Consider the following 17,059-nt stretch of genomic DNA (forward strand, 5'->3'; position numbering starts at 1 on the left):
GTTCCTAGCCCTACGGGCTGGGACTGGTAGGTCAACGCCGCTTGCGGCGAGGCTAGCCTGCCACCAAATGCTTTTTTTTTATTCTGTTGTAGACCGGTATTGGACCCGCCACCGCTTAGGTGGTGGACGATGGCTGTTGCAGCGCACGTCTTTGTCTCTCTCTTCTTTTTCTTTCTTCTCTACTTTCTTTCTTCTGACCGCACGACGAAACGAAGAGGCGTCCGTGTGCGATGTCAGCGCACGTAAAAGATCCCCAGGTGGTCGAAATTACTCCGTAGCCCTCCACTACGGCTCCTCTTTCTCTCTTTCCACTTTCACTCCCACCTTCCTCCCTTCCCTTACGGCATGGTTGCGGTGTCCACAGAAAACAAGTGAGACAGTTACCGCGCCATTTCCCTTCCTATAAATAAATCAGTCCGTGTGCTGTGCGATGTCAGCGCACGTTAAAGATCCCCAGGTGATCGAAATTACTCCGTAGCCCTCCACTACGACTCCTCTTTTTCACTTTCCACTTTCACTCCCACCTCCCTCCCTTCCCTTACGGCGCGGTTGCGGTGTCCACAGAAAACAAGTGAGACAGTTACCGTGCCTTTCCTTTCCTATAAATAAATCAGTAAAAAGGCAGCGGAGGTGGCTCAGCTACAGAGCCAGTAGCAGGCCCGTGCATTTTCTTGTCCTTCTTCCTAATGCCACAACAACAACAACACGAAAGCTTTCGCTTTATGCATAGACGTCTTCCACGGTGCAAGAAGTATTTCTTAACGCCGTGGACATCTTCACTCGAGCACTTGTAGAGCGCAGCTCTTTTGCGGCCGTTCCTGCGTTTCGCGTTATCGCCTCCGTCGTCGTCGGCCTCGTAACCGGCTCCGCTCCCCTCTCAGCCACCCTCTTCTTCCGCGGTACTAACCAGTACTAATGGCTAACTAGTCACTAACCAGTACTAACGAAGGGTTAACTAGCCATTACCTACTTCTAATTAGTCATTCGTCATGAATAGGTAGTGATCAGTATCACAATTCTGCTCGGACGCCTTAACCGAGCTGTAAAAAAAGAAGGGTGGTAGAGAAAAAAGAGACACAGAGGTGCCGGTTGTGGAAGACTTCGGACGACCACAACACTTTCTTCATGACAATCGAGAATTGTTAGTGCATTGTTTCTTGAAGAAATATGTGTGAAAAATTAAAAAAGTCTGTAACTGTACACACATGTCTTGCTCGAAATCTGTCTCCATCTGTCGATTAGGTGAAACAGCTTATGAGCTGCGCTCACATTTCGCATTAGGAAGTAAGTAATCGTCGGCAAATACTTTTGCTTTAATGCTGCAATCATTTGAGAACAGGTTCAACGGCAATAGGTAGTAAAAGGACGTCGCATTTTGTGAAACCTATTGTGGTTTACCCGAAGCATGAGTGCCTTGCTGATTTTTGCATGGAAGGTGCGAAGGTACAAATAAACAAAAAAAATACAAATCAGGTCGCTTTGAAATCTAAAATAATTAGTTCCTAGCCATCAAAAGGACGATCTGTGTTTAAGACTGAAAATTTGTGATCTCGCATAGTAGCATAATTTTTGTTCTTATATAGCGTGCTCAAATTACTCGAAACTAACAACACAGTTCTTACCGCTCCATGCCGGCCTTTGGCTAACAGTGAGCTGCACAACCTGCAAACCTAAGTAAGAGCGTCAGTTCGCAATATATATATATATATATATATATATACAGTCTGCGAGAATTGTAAGTATAGTACGGGCAATGCATGTACAATGACCTAGCCAGGCGTAGTATTTGTTATAAAAGGCAGGGCAATGTGAGTCAAATTGGGCCCGCTACGACAGTTATCTTGCTTATATGGTACAGAACGCCAAAATGCTTTAAATTTATCCCCGTCTCCAATCATATCTTCCAGGCTCGAGCCATGAATTGTTTATTATTCTCATGAAGTTGACATAGATTCGATCCATGATTTGTTAATTTATTCTCATGACATTGAATATGTCACTGAGGTGGTATAAAGGGTCATCACAGTGCAGTGTGTAAAAAAAGCACGTCAGTCGAAGTCTCTGGCGTCTCTGAACGTCGTGCATAAATGAATGTGGACCGGGTCGTCCCTAGGACTACACCTTTGCCTGCTCGCCACCGTTGGACGTGCTCAGCCAAGCAATGAGTCCCAAGGAGAAAAAAAATGGCGAAGAAAAGAAGAGCGTAGAAGCAATCGCAATCGGTTCAAGGTCATTACGCATTCCGCTTGCGTGCGCTAAACTCCCGTTATAATTGAGGCCAATTATTAATGGCGCACGGAAAGAGCGGAGTGTGGCGTGCAAGCTGTTCGCTCACTTGGCCCGGAATACGGAAATGACTTCAGGTCTTGTACTTTTCCTTTAGAGCTTTCTGGTCCGTTTCGTTATCAGAAAATCATTACGCACTGACGTCGGCTTGCAGAACGCTTAGTTATGGTAAAGTTTGGAGCGAAGAGTTTAAGTGACGTTGCAATGGTTCAAAGAGAAAAATCAAGTCAGCACTGACATATGGATCCAATACGAAACGCCATCGTGCTAAAAGCGAAGGTATGAAAGTTAAAATGTGCCTGAGTATGCACGCGCAAGTCGTCAGTTTCTTAAGTGATCGATCGCAGTATAAGGACATTTTCCTAATTTCTTTTAGTAAACAGCGCGCTTTTCGCTGAGGTAACTGCCTTCAATGCCAGGTAAAATATACAGTTCTTTTTGCTATAAGCTGCTTGTTTTTAATGTATTCATTTGATTTCATATCATCAGCCCTTTTATTCTCGTAGACACACAAGTAAATCTTAGAAAGACAACAAAGAACCAAGTTTAACAATGTTACTCCTCAAATAAAAGCTTCTTCCTGAATGTGTTAAAGAATTTTTTTATTGCGCGGGTTGCTACGTTATAACTCCCATTGATGATAAACGTTTTCACGACAATAGATAGTGCTTGTGTCAGAAAAGTATCGCAAAATACTCTTATTTCAATAGCTTTTGCACCTCTTCATAGAACATTTTTATTTTGGACTCTTATTTTGTTGTAAAAGAAAATTAAAATTTTCTACTCCATGTACAGAAATTTTCTCCCGTGTACTGTACGTGGTACATTGCTTAGTTTGTACGTCACAATAATTTGGCCAGACTTTTGACCAGCGTGAATTTCAGATTATTGCTTGACAGGAAGCGTCTACAGCACGTAAAACGCAGATGCACACACATCCCACAGCGAGCACCGGACGTCGAAACACAAACTGTTGAAAAGGATTCAGGCCCTGAGCACCATCAGGACCATACACACTTCGTCTGCTTCATCTTCGTTCACTCGACTCGTAGCATGGCCCCCTGGCGCATAAGCCCTGACGGGGTGCTGCTTAGCGAGTGTCAGGTCATGGCTGGTTGCAGGGCTTAAGTCGCGATACGTGAATGATATCTTAGTGTGCGGTACGGGAAGTGCACTCAGCGAAGGCAGATTCAGTCCCGTAGGTGATGGTGGTGGCTTGGCGCAGCACGTATTACGGGCCCAAATGGTAGGAGATAACCTTTCCTGAGAGCCCAATACGGGGAGAATACATGCAGAGCAACACAAGTGACCTAGGTAAAAAGGAGGTGTCGAGATCGTCGCTCTTGTAGTGCTGTTGCTGAGAACTGGAGAGGCTTGCGAGCGAGGACGGGCAACTTGGCGAGCGTGGGTGGCACGAGCAATGACTTCATCGTCATATTCAGAAGGTGGGTCATCAGATGTACGAAGCACCTCAGTAATTAGGCTCCGGCAGTTTATTTACGTAAGCCTCTTCCGACCTTAACCTGGTGGGTAAGGCTTGTGTCCCTTATATTTTATTGCAGTCTACCTCTGCTCATTGTCTGAGACTTACCAGCGGTTGAATTGTCCTGTCAAAAGCAGCAAAAAACATTTGTGGACTTTTTTTTTTTTTACTGTAGGAATAATCTCGCAACACCTGGGCATCGTTATTGCCTGTATGTCTTCCTCAACCACGAATAAAAAAAAAAAGGAATGCAGGCTGAACAACAGCTTAATTCCATTTCAGTTCGCTGTCCAGCAGACGACAGGATGAAACAAGTGTCCCTCTCACACGCTTGCAATAGTTCAATTCATAATGTCTATTGCGATCTGCATTACTAATCTACTTTAATAGTTGCGGATCGCTACCGATGTATATAAAGGCCTAAAGTATGCTCTACAACCGTCCGCTTATTTCTACAGAAAAAGAAACCACCCGATATCGACAATTGTTGTTGCGCCAGTCTCGTAGTATTTCTGTGCACCACCTACCTCTGCTTTATTTCAGTAGATACGCCTAATGACATCGAACACGTGGTGGTATGCATAATTTGCATATGTAAAGCGGATGCCTTTCTGCCCAAGGCATCTATCTTGCAAATTAAAAATGCCAGACTGATGCTCCACCGACGGAATATAGTCACTCTTCATTAGAAGTTTGCACGCAAGGCCGCCTAGCCTGCACACGGCCCGCATTCTGGAAGACACCGAAAACACGGCGTCGGGCTGCTCTCCAGCTAATGATCTGCACGCACGATAACCTTGCATGACGCGTCTGGCTCGCAATGGTTTCCATGCCATGTTCATAGAGAAGTAGCATTGGGCTCGACAGAGATAAACAAAAACAATGGACATCAACTTAGAGTGAAGATTAAATAAAGCTAGCAAATAGTAAAACGGATCAGTAGTTTGTATTTTTTTTTTTGCTTTCTATATGCTTCTAGACAATAATGTGGTCAAATAAATTAACAATGTCGGCCTTCCTGGGGTAATTGGCTATTGGGCAGTATCTACACATGTAACATGTTCCTAATATCATCAGACGTTTTGAACAGCATATATAGACGATACTAGTTTAAGAAACCGAAAAGCAGGGCTTAAAATTACCATTGAACAACAAGCTGTGGGCGCGGTTTTCAAAGTGTGAAACTATGTGCTCAACGCTATGAAAAACATTATGATCGCTCATTCTCCTGATATCAAAATAATTGGTTTAGTCTCGCGGTTAGATTTACAAGTCTTGCTTTTAAGCTTACTTTTACTTTTTGGTGTTAGGAATAATGTTGAAGGTGAGAGGATTTTTTATTTCTTGGATGGCGATCTGTTACTGCACCCGGCTTGTTTTCTCAAGGACTTCATACACGGCGAATAAAGAGTTACGCCAATATTTTTCTGAGATAACGCGGAGATAGAGGGCGAAAAAAAAATTTCCTGACGACATCTAGCTCGAAAGTAAGCTGCTGCGGATTCAAAAGATTTTCACGAGATTTAATTTTTTTTTTGTTTTTTGTCAGTGATATTTCTCAGTTTCCGAATTGAAATTTCGATTCCGAATCCAGGACTTCAGCCCTATTATCTGCCGCGCCACGTTTCAGATTCGTTTTCTGATATGAGGTGCCTTTTTGTTTTCAGATAAGCTTGGTAATGAACTTTCTCTGCGGCATTTTACCGCTGTTCACATATGTTTATCCTCTCGTGTTAGCCTTTCAAGCTGGAAGCACAGCATGCTTGCTTTCCTTATGGAGCTTACTGTGCATTTCCAGTGTCTTTCGGCAATATTCTCAGTGGCGCTAGTCTTCAAATCCCCTAGAAATTGCAAGCCTCGAGCAGCGTATCCGTTCAACCCCAACCCCATTCCTCCATCTTCCTTCCTTCTGGTTGTCGTGGTGGCAATGTCTCGACTTCATTTGGCGACAGTGCTGAAATTGGCTGCCATTTTTTCTTGGTTTGGTATTTAATTTAGAAGCGTACATTGCTCACAAAAATTAGGTCCCCAAATTCGGCCATCTCAAAATACTTAAAAAAGAAAAGTGAAGTAGATTGTACAAGACGTTTCCAGCATAATGTTCTAAAATAAAGGTTTAGCTAAGACAACTTAAACAATTTAGTGTAAATTGTAACAATACGTGAAATCGTAACATATCTTGTTCAGGCTGAGACAATAGCGAAGTTCGTGAAAATGTTTGGCAACAAAGCCACATTTTTTGCAGTTTAAGTGAGTAAAGAAAACACGCAAAAATCTTTCATTCTTACAATCTTGTTGTCTGATTCAAAGAAGAATGCAAATGAAACATTCCAAAACAAAATTTGTTTTTCCATTTTGTTTTACTTTTGATGTATCTTTATCTCCAACCAACGTTCGCGTTTTGCAGTGATTTAAAGTAGCGCTCGCATGCGCAAAACAATTTTCTGAAGGATCTGGCGTGGCCGATTTCGGTGTCTGGAACGTTTTGTGTGGTAAGACCCTATAGTAAGCGGCCTGTAATAATTACCCACGCTCGCTTATCTTTTCTTTCTTTAAATTATAGGACAAATGAAAGAAAGCGCTCGAAAAATAAATTGCAAGACATTATGCTCATAAACGTTCAATACTTTTACCTTGCTATCCCGCATTCTTTTTCAGTTTGGTGGTTCCCCTCTGAAGTATTGAGAGGTAAGCACTGTAGTATTTGCTTTGATCGAGAGTGTGGTAAACAGATGAAATAAAGCACTGAGCGTTATAGCGATCCGAAATAGTAAAAGCAAGAGGTGGTAACCATTCCCGACTTTTCAGGAAAAACTTGCAATCGCTCGCCTTTTCACGCTGACACTCAAGCAGCCAATGCTAAGGCAAGATTTCCGTCTTCAAGATGAGTCTACTGAAAGCACTTGGACACCACTCAGATACTTTCAACGAGCCTTTCTTCAACGCAGCCATGTGTTGACCGCGTATTTGAACCTTACACTAAAATTGATAGGGTATACATTGATCCTTCCAGGAGTAGGTAAAAGGTAATAAACGAGTAAAACGGGAGGAAGTGAGACAACTGGACTCAAATTTGTGAGATACATCTGCGATGAATTGTTAGTCAGATTTTCCACCTTAACAAGTTCCTTCATTTATAGTCGCCCAATTCTATTACCTAAGATCACATAAATGAGATAACAATATTTATATAGAATATTTACTACTGTACAAGTAGGGGTGTATTTTGTTATTGTTCTTCAAGGCAGCATCATTGTACGTGTCGCAGCGTTCGGTAAAGCGATTTCTGCACGATGGCTCAGGTTGCAACAGCCAAAGCGCAAAATTTATTAATTTTTAAGACTTATTTGCTTGTTGCACTTTTTATGTTGTTTAAGAAGACTTGTCCTGCGCAGCTTCATGTCTGTCTGAATTTATTGGGTAACAAATCCCTATTCGCAATTACAAGCCCGTGTTATGAAGCAGTTGGACCAGTCAGTTTTTTAATAAAAAGGAAAAAGTTACGAACGGCTGGATGAAAGCTAAAATGGGTTTCTTCTTTAATAACAGCCTTGTCGGTATTCAGCCTTTCATTCCACTGGCCCTGGAGGAGTAATTTGGCGAGAATTATTCCCTGTTCAATTTGTGTCGCGAATTCCTTTTTCCTCTCTTGAGTCCTCCCTGAAGATGCAAGACAAGCAATTCGGAAGAAACAACCGCCGGCTCCTCGGGGATTTAAATTTAATTATCGCACCCAGAATCGATTCCTTGTCTTCGTCTATAATTTTTCTTTCCTTCCTTTCAAGGCTTCTCTTCGTCTCAGGCGGGCCCTCGCACAAGAGGGAGAAGGGCGGGGTGAGTATTGTTTCAGAATCCTCCCAATCGGCGTGGACCGATATGAATCCAGTTATCTGAAATTGAGAGATTGTCACTCCGAAGAGTGTTTCTCGTTCGCTTCGCCATGCAGCTTTTCGACGCGCCACAATAAGAGAAAGAGAGCCAGAGAGCGAAATAGTTGTGTTATGACGCTTGTTTTGAAGCTTTGCCTTTCGAGAACATTTCATGTTATTTCAATTAGATCGATCACAGCGATTTTTCTTGAATTCTGTGTAGTATTCTTCATGTTCCTTCCTTGGCGATTCATTCTTGCTTATTCAGAACTCTCGCGGACTAATATATTCATCAGACGATTTTCCACCGGTTACCGTAATGTAAAAAACAGACGAAGTGTGTGGTAGGTTGTGTCTTGCTTCCCCAAAGTCTACTGGTATTGCATCACTGTGATAATGAAGATGCCTACCAAAATAGGTATATAGTGCAAAGCCTAATACCTTTTTTTGAAGGGCATGATCACTGCTTTTTCAGTGAAATAAGCTTGGGAAATTTTAAATCGGGCTATGATTTTTACCGACAGGACATGCGTTCGTATACAGCAGGCTAGGCATAAACACCGTGCTAGCAGAAGCAATTTAATAGAGGCAGAGCTAATTCGGGATTTCATTTCATTTGTGACACGGCAAATTGCTCGAAAGCTCTAGGCAGAATTTCTTACTTATGTGCGTATCTCTTAGGTGTGTAAGCTGAGGTGAAAAGTGATGCAAAAACATCAGCATTCGTTTTACTAATAAGTACGACGTTCCGCACTTCCCTTCCACGAGACATTCCTAAATTCGAATCCGCTCCTCACTAACCTAACGGACGTTTTTCTTTTGTTTTTTTTTTTTTTTTTTTTATCTGAGCTTAAAATATCGAAAGCATAAAATTCTTGGCCGGGTTTGACCGTGTCCAGTAGTGCTCGTGAACTGAAAGTATCCGCGGTTCATCCTGGTTCGACCGATCAAACCGCACTTTGAAAGCATTATTTGGGTGGCCGTGGTTAGGACACGTCGACTCATCGTTAAAACGCGTCGTAGGACACGTTAAAGGCTGAAGTTCAGTCGGGACTAGAAATAAATTAAAGGTCTGTGGGAAGGTTAGCACTTGGAACCCACGGCAAAACTACAAACTAAGCAGTAGAAGGAGACATGGGCTGGGCGTCTTTCGAGGCAAGAGATGCTCAGAGCAAAATAATGTAAAAAGAACGCCTCAGGAAAATGATGCCAATAGGTAGGCAGCTAAAGTATTCAAATACTAATATCGAAAGGGCATTGAGTCATACTGGCGGAAAAACACTATAAAACGAACTACTAGATATGGAGAAAAGCTAGACGAAGAAATAAAGAACATTAAACGATAGGTAGAGAACAGAGAGGCTAAATAATTCAATAAAAAAGAAGCCAACCTTAGATATATAGACAGTGAAAAATTCGGATTAAAATGGAAGCCTTCTATGACAACTCAAAAGGCAGCGGCCTTCTTTTTGAAGTTATATTAGGATACCTTAGAAGCCGAAGCTACAGAAGAAAGTTTAATCGAGAAGATGAAACTTGTGTTATAAGCGGTAAATTCCGAGAAACAATTGAACATCTTATACTGGAGTGTGAAAGTATTCATCCAGATATTGATGCGGACATAGTCACTCTAGCCGAGGCATTGGGGTTTAGAGGTAATAAAAAAAAAACGTTAACGTATCGGCCGTAGAGGTAGGCAAGGAAAGTTTGGAAGAATGGAGGATGAATAGCAGGGAGGAGCAGATGGAAGCTAAATCGTAAATAAATACGGGTATTTAAATATAACCTGGCACTGATAGCAAAGCCATTAAAGGTGACGGATAATTTATGTTTAGAAAATAGAAAAATACAGGTTGATCTAGTGATGCCTATCACCGTGCACCCCATTTCAAAGGCGACGCTCCTAACATCAATCCACGCATCAAAGCTTCGTTTACAGCAGCTATAATATTGAAACAAATAGAAAGTAGGACAGCCACCGATGTAAGAACACCGGATGCGATATTTAAAGGCCGCGGGTTCGGTTTGCGCTATTTATAGGTTGCTTTATTCTACTTTGTATTTGCTTCTTTCGCCCTAAACTGATTACAGTACTAATTCAGCAATTAGCATGGGTGTCTTCATTTCCCCTTGTATATATATATATATATATATATATATATGTATATATATATATATATATATATATATATATATATATATATATATATATATATATATATATATATATATATATATATATATATATATATATATATATATAAATATATACACAGAATGTATCACGTGATTTGAACCAATGATTTTTTTTTTAAGTACGTGAAAGTGCTATCAGCGACCAAAGTCTCCAGTATGCACGAGCAACCACCAAAGCGCGCAGCTCTGTTAACCATGCCAGCAGTTCGAGGTTAAAGTTAAAGGGGTTAGAGCGAGAATCTCACTCTTTATTGTATGCCTTTCAAATAAAGTATTTGCTTGCAAACGTTCAGCTGTACCCCTGGATCGTGTGGGCGCGTTGTGGAAACTTTAATCCGCAACAGAGCACAGTCGTCACCATCATCAACAAATAGTTAAGATTATTGAAAAGCAATGCCTTTGGCATGCGGCTTTAAATTGCACCCTTTATTGCTATAGCAATACTGCGCCAGGTTTCGGCTCATCGCGCTGTCCCGTGAAGGGCCACGTTTGACCTTGAACAGCCGCGAATAAGAAGAAGGAAAGGAGAAGAGGAAGAGGAAGAAGAAGAAGAAGGAGAACGCTCGGTCACCGGAAGCTAATGCTTTTGCTCCACATTCGGTTCAGCAGCATTGAACCCTTCATATGTGGGCTGGTAGCTTACGCTCTCGCGTCATACTCTGAAAGGATGAGCTCAAGTGTCCCCAATAACGTAGCACCTTACACTGATAGGGCGTGACAGGGGAATAATGTAGCAGGCAAAAGAACCTTTCGCCGTTGCTATTGCAGTTCAACTATGGTTAACCGGAGTTAAACCACAACTAATATTTGTTTTTTTTTTTTTTTTTTTTGTGTGTGTGTGTGTGTGTGTGTGTGTGTGTGTGTGTGTGTGTGTGTGTGTGTGTGTGTGTGTGTGTGTGTGTGTGCGTGCGTGCGTGCGTGCGTGCGTGCGTGCGTGCGTGCGTGTGTGCGTGTGTGTGTGTGTGTGTGTGTGTGTGTGTGTGTGTGTGTGTGTGTGTGTGTGTGTGTGTGTGTGTGTGTGTGTGTGTGTGTGTGTGTGTGTGTGTGTGTGTGTGTGTGTGTGTGTGTGTGTGTGTGTGTGTGTGTGTGTGTGTGTGTGTGTGTGTGTGTGTGTGTGTGTGTGTGTGTGTTATGGTGTAGCGCGTTAAATGAGTTACGGCCGCTCACTTGGGCACAGTCATCGGGTAAGTTTCTTTCTTCTAAACGTTGTTGGGAGCGCTTCAATATTAGAACTTACGTTCGCAGTCACGTGATATTTTTTAAATTATTTTTCGCGGGCTTTCTTCAAATGCCGGAAAAAAATGCCGTATCATAGGCAGGTTGGTAAAAAAAACTGGATATTTTGTTTTCGAATCTCTTCCTCAAATTTTTGAAACCCGCTTGGCCCCAAAGGGAATAATAAATGTTTTGCAAACTTAATCGCTGTTAATTAACTAATTGAGTGGAATGTAGAAATGCTCTGAGGAGCTCTACATGATGGAAAATTATATGCCGTTGGTTTCACCAAGCTTCGGTGCACCTTTTTTGTTTTACTCTCTGATTCAAGTTATGGAAAACGTCCTGTATATATACATGTAAAGAAATCCTGGTTAGTCAGTCCACCTGTATTAGAAGTCATCGCTTTGGCCGGGACTAGGCTATTAATAAGTTTTGAGAAAATCGCTCTTAAGAAAACTCGTCTCTTGCCAAAACGTCAACTCCTAATAAAACTGAGCTCAGTATGAATAACACTGGACTAAGAATGCATTCGGTACTGAGCATTTCATGTGTCGTAAATAGCGATGATTGTCTGTACGTGGTATGATGGTGCGTATGGGCGTAGGAGTAAAAATGACACATGTTCGGTCATTACAACCATGACATGTCATTATATATTATAACTAGTTATTTGCTGGCGATTAATGGCTGCTGATTTTTTTCTATAAAAGCCTTCTGTAGCAATGTATTATGTATTACCTCTCAAGACCCAACCAAATTATACTCATAATTATTATGACTAATAGTTTGAAGGGGAGTAATTGGTATTGACTGTCCGTTATAAAAGCCTTGGATAGCGAACTAGTGGGTAGGAACTATGTGACCTATCAGGACATACTTCTCTTGGTCATGAAAACCACCGCACCTAATGAATTGTCAAATCACATAAACCAGACATTAGGGTGCAAAACATGAAGTGACGCCATCTGATTGAGAGTGACGTCATGGAGAAGCGCCCCTGAATCGTCCGCATGAACTCCTTCTATTATGTCAGGCCAGACACTGCCTAGGCGCCCGCTTATTGCTTACTGGTACAGGCTAATGACAAGAATTAGTTGGGTGCCAACTTCACTGCACTAGATAAAACTGTGTCAATAGCTTACTAGCTCAAATAAAAGCAGTATGCTGCAAAATATATCGGCCATGTTCCGCTGGACGCCCCTTTGGGAAACGCTGGTCACGAAGTGCAATAAGCGGCCACATAATCTGAAATGTATATTGTGCAGGTTTATCTTCCAGCTGAGAACATTTTATGCTAGCTTGACAATGTTTCCAAATTAATAGAAGAGGCAAATTCTGACTGAAGCGTCACGCAATAATTTTGAACGCCAACGGACAACTTGTTTTTTGTAGGGCCCAGTAAAATGCAAGTGCAATAACAAACATGTACCAATATTTCGCGTCGACTAAAACCTTGATTTTTAGGAGACAAAAAAGCAATATATGCTGCCAGTTCGAATGGTCCACGGGTCAGAACATGGGCGGTCATTATAATGCGGACGCGCTATTGAGAATTCTGGGAAAGTAGAAAAGTACCTTACAAAGCAGCCAGTGACAGCGTACTAGCCTCAAAGTTATCGTCGCGAATTTGCCGCCGTCTTGTGATTATTTTCGCGAACTAGTTTCGTACATTTTAAAGCAGCGACGCATGTCACGAGCAGTCTATCCCAGCTGCATAACTTCTCCATCAAAAGACATTACCAAGGCTGGCTCATTTCAATTCCATGACTGCATGATCGTTGTTTGAAAGGACATCATTTTTGCTGCGCCACATTTTGATTTTGGCACCTGCGGCTATAAGTTCCAAAATGCCGATAACCCCGCATCAATCGATATATTCAACATTACCAAAATATAGTCTAGAATCACTACAACATTTAAAAATGTAAAAGGAAGCCGGCTTGCGGAAGTCAACAATATTAAGGAGGTGCCGTTTTTCTCGACGTCTTCAGAAAAACATTTCATCTGTCAATTGTGCACTGACCTCTCAGTTAAATGTCACCAGTACAAGCCTATTGCGAATATATTGTTAGGTATATTTTTAACCCACATTTTGTAATTTATAACCAGCAGCAGGTATGAAAACCTGCGCCAGAAAAAAATGTTCTTTTTTTTTTTAACAGCCGAAGTCAGTGCATCCCTCCTCATACTCGCCCGCAAGGTGCGTAAAAGCTCTCGCGCTGTGTTTTTCTCCTTAGGAAAACACTTACGGCCATTCCACTCTAGAAAGTGGTTCCCTCTCCAATCCAATGCCATATAGCAAAGGCGCAAAAAAATAGAACAGCAGCTCCCGAAGAGCACAGCTGCAAGCGAGCAAGCTGCTACACTGACGCACCATCGAACATCGAGGCCTGGGCATTACCACGCTTGGGCGTAACGGTGCCGACATTGCTTCCATCTCCCCATCACGCGTTGATTGATGAAAACGAGGGAGCTCCTGACGCTAATTCTGAGGCCTACTCCATGAGTCGCAAAATCGCGGTAGCGTATCAGTCTCTGCTTTAGCCGCGGAGAAACCTGGCGCCGTGTGTTAGGGTGATGAACAAGACGCATGTAAGGCTGCAAGCAGCAGGGCAGGGGCGGGGAAGGTAGAGAGGGGAGGAGGCAAAACAACTTCGTCCAAAGCCACGCGGAAACTCACGCTACTTTGCCAAATCTTCCGTATTCAGGGGTACGCTTCGCGCCTTCGCTTCGAAGATTCCGATCAAGCCCACGCGTCACTGCGACCAGGCTGGCAGTCGTAGTAAACTGTGACGCAAGAAAGAAAAAAAAAAATTATGTAAATCAGAAGGTACGTTTGTGAATACTGTTTATACTCTTCCAGTGTGCAGTCGTCCAGGGCCGTGTACTTGCTATCTTGTGGAAGCGGTTCTTTCCGATGCTAATCGAAACATTCTGTTCTTGTTACTAAAGTTTTACCCAAGTATTGAAGACTCCAAACGATAATACTATTTCAGTGTTTTTCTAAAGGAACATATATTAGATAATTTTGTTTTCTTTCTATTAATGAAACAGCTTAAGAAACAAATTAGAATAGTGGATAAATATAACCTGTCTTATATATATTAACAATAAAAAGTGACTTTCTGGTTCTCACTGCAACATCGCATGTGTCTTCCTGGGGTTGTCACCGTTCCATCATGCACGCCAAAGTGACGTACCAAAATATTGCGTCGGTCCAGCGCAGGAGCAAGTAATCATTCTATGATTGTGTACGGAGTTTGGTTGCTTCCGCACAATCGATGTGACCAGGGGCAGTTGACGACAAAAAATTATATCACTCATTCTTTTTTAATACGTCCCACACCAAAGCCCATACAGGAAAGCCGCATTTGTTGTGATGTGATTTAACGCGCATCATCTCTTTGCTTATTGCTTCAATGTGCCTATTGCTTATGTAAGCGTAGTAATTTGAGCTATGTGCTCCGGTTTTGTTAGGTTTTTTCTTTCTTGCTGCCTTTTCTTACAGCTACAGCTCCTAAATGCACAAAAACGGCAAGAAAATGGTACGAAAATGTGCTTTTTCGTAGCAGCAGTAATAGTAGTAGTTGGCGAATCTGGCATTACACAGTGCTGACCATTCTCCAAGCTTATTTTCTGCGGAATATTTTTTTTACGTTATATTTGTATAGTGCGCCTATAGCAAACTGGTGGAAGCTAAGGAGTCTGAAATCAATAAGAGAGTAAAGTCAATGTCTAGGAAATTAGTTCATAGCTGCGACCGCTATCACGGCCATTATTTATTTCATCTAACACCTAGTTGTTTTTTAAACTAGTTAACTTAAGCAATTCAGAACTATCAAAAATAACCTTCCCTCTGCCCCCCCCCCCCCCCCCCCAATCAAAAAAAAAAAAAAAAGCAGCTTGATATAAAGCAATCTGCGCTATTTAGAAATTATGAAGAATCTGTTGCAGCGATTACAACTCCTCAAAGGTGATCGAGCAACCAAGCATTTATGAATAGGTAGTGGGGCCTTGTTAAAGTGATGAAAAATATGCACTGTCGCTAGTTCCCTTTACGTAAGATGCAAATTATCCTTTAATCTTCCAGCACGGTTATAGCCTGGGTTAATTTTATGACCTGACTTCCACAAAGAAGGCAAAGGAAAAGATAAATACAATGGGCGTTTAGCAACCAGGCACTAGTTTAGAACTGATGTTCTCCAACGAGAAAGCTATTTATAACCTGTGTCGCAAAGGCATTCCGGAGGTGCCCTTTTTAACAACCTGATTTTCACATGCTTTTATTTTTAGTTTAAAGACAGAAAATTATGTTCGCCCATACTGCGTATGATGGCATTTGGTACTATGATCGGAAGTTGTACGATAGAGTTTTAAATCTTGCTTGAAATCCTGTCGCCGGCGTTGTTTAGTACGCTCCTTTCGGCTAATTGGTGTGCAGCCGCATGATATGCTAGTTAAGCCATTTTTATTGCGAAAGCATTTCTTGGCTCTTGGGTGGCGGGACTTGTCAGGAGATATGTAAAGTGATAACGACGCTAAGAACAATAACTAATGATAACCATGTAATTAACTGCAGATTCGTAATGAAAAGGAGATAAGTCATAGCAATGCAACGTACAGATTTCTAGTTAGACTTATGACAGACCAGATGATAATAAGATAAGTTAGGTAAGACTGATGACCCAACTCAATCGTAATTTATGTCAACATTAGCGGTAGTTATGTGGTGTCATCAGATTATATAGGGAATTACTGATGAAGTCTTTTTTAAACTATTTACAATTAGTGATAGGAGAGTCAATAATGGTTATAGCTAAGCTAAGTTTTATTTGTTCATCGATGCAGGAGGCCCCCTACTCCCCACCCTCGGCACGCAGACTTAGGAGATGGAGGCCGTGGTTTCCACGACTAGAGACAAGCGAAGATATCACCGTTGAAAGTCGAACTAGTTGGTCAGACGACATGATGCACCAAGCAGCAGAGTAGGCGACGAAACATAGGAGAGGCACACAATTCACACATACACATAGACAAGGGCAATGCAGCATTGTCCTTATTTATGTGTATGTGTGAATTGTGTGTCTCCCCTGTGTTTCGTCGCCTACTCTGCTGCGTGGTGCATAAAGCGAAGATACATTATTATTATAGTGATGACATCATTTACTTATCCCTTGATAAGAACGTGTATAGAAAAGACATTGTCAACAATCATTTGATGACTCATAGCTGCACGCGGCAAACATGTGTAGATAGGATGTTGTAGCCGTCGAAAAAGCAACGAAACACGGAACAAGCTAATAATAAAGCCAGGCACATAAATTGCAATGATTTCGCATTTCCTCATATTATGAGGCTTAAATCCACCACTTTAATTTTTTTTCCCCATCTGTTCTGATTAGGTTTTCGTGTATAGAAAATAATTGTAAGTTATTGATCAAACATGGTGACGTGAAAGGTGAACCCAATGCTACAGGAATTGCTGTTTGAGGTCGCACTGAATATTTTTCTGCTCAGAACGGCTCATAAATTAACGGCGCAGTAAATATGCGTAAATATTAATTCGTATATTGTTTCTTACGCCAACACTATATGATCACATTACGGTAATTCCTTGAGCATTATGGTGTCGCAGCGCTGGCAGACAAGGACAAAATGACGAGAGAGACACACAGCTGCGCAGTTGTGAGTCTCCCTTCTGTGTCTTTGTGTCTGCCAGCGCTGCGACACCATAATGCTCGACAACCACCAACTAGCCCAGCAGCATACCCTACATAAGTAATTTCTTATATCAGCTCACTATTTTCTACCGCGCCAATTATGCTAACCCCTCACATAAGCAATGCTGCAGCAGATATAAGCACATGCATTGCCGCGAACTGACATTAGTAAATATCACTGCTGCTTGGAAATGGAAGTCGCTTTTTTAAGTAAGCTTCGTGAGGAATCTGTTTGAGGATACCTTGGGACCGTTGATAAGAATTTCGGGATGGTCAAGAACAAACGA

At 41.9% G+C, this 17,059-nt stretch overlaps 1 long non-coding RNA gene across 2 annotated transcripts in view; it reads left to right on the forward strand.

The window, feature by feature from the left end:
* The window catches only part of LOC146208332 (uncharacterized), a 674,483-nt gene that overhangs the window by 374,876 nt on the left and 282,548 nt on the right, over positions 1-17,059 (forward strand). Inside the window, exon 3 of one of the 2 annotated variants that reach the window (XR_014704761.1) lies at positions 6,428-6,457. The exons of the other annotated variant lie outside the window; for it this stretch is intronic. This is a non-coding gene — a long non-coding RNA (uncharacterized LOC146208332). The remainder of the gene's footprint in view (positions 1-6,427; positions 6,458-17,059) is intronic. 2 annotated transcript variants of the gene reach the window in all.

Source organism: Amblyomma maculatum, chromosome 1, assembly GCF_055883805.1.
Source record: "Amblyomma maculatum isolate TAMU_Amacu chromosome 1, ASM5588380v1, whole genome shotgun sequence".
NCBI classification, from domain to species: Eukaryota; Metazoa; Arthropoda; class Arachnida; order Ixodida; family Ixodidae; genus Amblyomma; species Amblyomma maculatum.